The 3,048-nt window shown below is 50.3% G+C and overlaps 1 non-coding gene across 1 annotated transcript; it reads left to right on the top strand.

The window, feature by feature from the left end:
• The first annotated feature begins 496 nt into the window (after positions 1-496).
• On the top strand, positions 497-570 carry Trnas-uga (transfer RNA serine (anticodon UGA)). Its single transcript has one exon. It is a non-coding gene; the product is annotated as a tRNA-Ser (tRNA).
• The last annotated feature ends 2,478 nt before the right edge of the window (positions 571-3,048 follow it).

Below are 3,048 nucleotides of genomic sequence, written 5' to 3'. Positions count from 1 at the left end.
GTGACGGTTGTGGTAGGGAAGGCGAATAGTCGTCTTCGGTTTATTTGGAGAATTTTAGGAAAGTGTGATTCATGTGTAAAGGAGACCTCATGTAGGACCTTAGTGTGACCTATTCTCGAGTGTTGCTGTAGTGTTTTGGGTCCATACCAGACTGGATTAAACGAAGACATCGAAGCAATTCAGAGGCAGGCAGCAAGATTTGTTACCGGTAGATTCTAACGATATATATACTAAGATGGTATCTGTTCTTTCGGACATGTGCGAAAGAACAGATACCATCTTAGTATATATTTAGTTAAGGCTCACCGGCCACTTGACCATCTTCTTCTTTTGTGCGAATGCACAAACAGTGCCCGGACTCTTATAGGAATCGGCAACGCGCCGCGAGTAATGAGTATAATGGGCGGTGGCACTACGAATGTAGTGCGGGACAATACGTTGAGAATGTGGGTTTCGCGGGAGGCGTGCCAGAGATAAATCGCTGCAGTCCTCTGTGTCCTCGGTGGCTCAGACGGATAGAGCGTCTGCCATGAAAGCAGGAGATCCCGGGTTCGAGTCCCGGTCGGGGCACACGTTTTCATCTGTTCCCGTTGACGTATGTCAACGCCTGTCAGCAGCTAAGGGTGTTCATTTCATTGGAATTAGATTCTAACGAGACACGCAGCTGTCACGGAGATGCTTCGGTAACGCAAATGGGAATCCCTGGAGGAAAGGCGATGTTCTTTTCAAGGAACACTATTCATAAAATGTAGAGAACAGGCATTTGAAGCTGACTACAAAGCTATCCTTCTACTGCCAACACACGTTTCGCGTATGGACCACGAAGATAAGGGACATTAGGGCCCATACGGAGGCATATAGACAGTCGTTATCCCTCGCTCTATCTGCGAGTAGAACACGAAAAGAAACAACAAATAGTGGTACAAGGTGCCCTCCGCCACGAACCGTACGGTGGCTTGTGGAGTGTGTAAGTCGATGTACATGTAGACTCGCTGCAAACAGCATGTCCAGAATACAGTACTTCAAACCAGATGCTTCACACAGTGAAGCCTATTCGATGTAGGCGTGCGCCTGGTTGGTTAGTCCAAATGAGAGCGGAATAGACTTTGGTCTCCTGAATGAATGGGACGACAGGTAGGGCTGTAGAGCATGCGTGTCCCACTCTCGTTTCCACTGATTACGCAGTGTGTCCTTGCCCCCATAATCCAGCCACGGAGTCGGGCGGCTCAGACATTTTTCATACCAACACTGGCACGCGCCACGCGCCCTTACTGCAACACCCTTCCCCTCCCTCTCCACGAGCTTCCGCTGCATCTCCCGCTGTAATTTATGGCGCCCACAGTTTTTGCGCCGACTCGTTTTGTTTCGCTTCTGACCCCCATCGTTTCCCGACCCACCGCAGGCACTCTCCCCGCCTCCCCGCCCCCACATTTCCGGGAGCGACTGCGCTCACTCTGCTGCCTCTCCCTTCGCGAGGGCCCTCCATCCCACCGAGCCGGGACACTCGATCTGATTTATATCGGCTGCGTATCGCATCCCGCTGCCGTCTCCTTAAATATTGGCCCTCTCCCGGAGCGGTGCTGTCGTACAGAAGACACAGGCTCTGTTTGCGGACACCTCAGAAGTACGCTAAAACAGTAGGATTAAAGATTCTTTCTTTCGTTTTTTGCCTTATAACTGACCGACTGGATGACGTAACAACTTTACACTTGTTCTTTCTACGAAGGATGTTCAATAAGTAATGCAGCACAAGCTTCAGCCCCTATATTTCCGTGAAGTTCCGATATGTGGCGATACTACACTACTGGCCATTAAAATTGCTACACCACGAAGATGACGTGCTACAAACGCGAAATTTAACCGACAGGAAGAATTTGCTGTGATATGCAAATGATTAGCTTTTCAGAGCATTCACACAAGGTTGGCGCCGGTGGAGACACCTACAACGTGCTGACATGAGGAAATTTTCCAACCGATTTCTCATATACAAACAGCAGTTGACCGGCGTTGCCTGGTGAAACGTTGTTGTGATGCCTCGTGTGAGGAGGAGAAGAAATGCGTACCATCACGTTTCCGACTTTGATAAAGGTCGGATTGAAGCCTATCGCGATTGCGGTTTATCGTATCGCGACATTGCTGCTCGCTTTGGTCGAGATCCAATGACTGCTAGCAGAATATGGAATCGGTGGGTTCAGGAGGGTAATATGGAATGCCGTGCTGGATCCCAACGGCCTCGTATCACTGGCAGTCGAAATGACAGGCGTCTTATCCGCATGGCTGTAACGGATCGTGGAGCCACGTCTCGATCCCTGAGTCAACAGATGGGGACGTTTGCAAGACAACAACCATCTGCACGAACAGTTCGACGACGTTTGCGGCAGCATGGACTACCAGCTCGGAGACCACGGCTGCGGTTACCCTTGACGCTGCATCACAGACAGGAGCGCCTGCGATGGTGTACTCAGCGACGAACCTGGGTGCACGAATGGCAAAACGTCACTTTTTCGGATGAATCCAGGTTTTGTTTACAGCATCATGATGGTCGCATCCGTGTTTGGCGACATCGCGGTGAACGCACATTGGAAGCGTTTATTTCTCATCGCCATACTGGCGTATCAACCAGCGTGATGGTATGGGGTGCCATTGATTACACCTCTCGGTCACCTCATGTTCGCATTGACGGCACTTTGAACAGTGGACGTTACATTTCAGATGTGTTACGACCCGTGGCTCTACCCTTGATTCGATCCCTGCGAAACCCTACATTTCAGTAGGATAATGCACGACCGCATGTTGCAGGTCCTGTACGGGTCTTTCTGGATACAATAAATGTTCGACTGCTGCCCTGGCCAGCTCATTCTCCAGATCTCTCACCAATTGAAAACGTCTGGTCAATGGTGGCCGAGCAACTGGCTCGTCACAATACGCCAATCACTACTCTTGATGAATTGTGGTATCGTGTTGAAGCTGCATGGGCAGCTGTACCTGTACACGCCATCCAAGCTCTGTTTGACTCAATGCCCAGGCGTATCAAGGCCGTTATTACGG

This window comes from Schistocerca nitens, chromosome 2 (assembly GCF_023898315.1).
Source record: "Schistocerca nitens isolate TAMUIC-IGC-003100 chromosome 2, iqSchNite1.1, whole genome shotgun sequence".
Classification (NCBI taxonomy): Eukaryota; Metazoa; Arthropoda; class Insecta; order Orthoptera; family Acrididae; genus Schistocerca; species Schistocerca nitens.
Note: the sequence above shows the minus strand (reverse complement) of the source record. Positions and strands in the feature narration are given on the sequence as shown.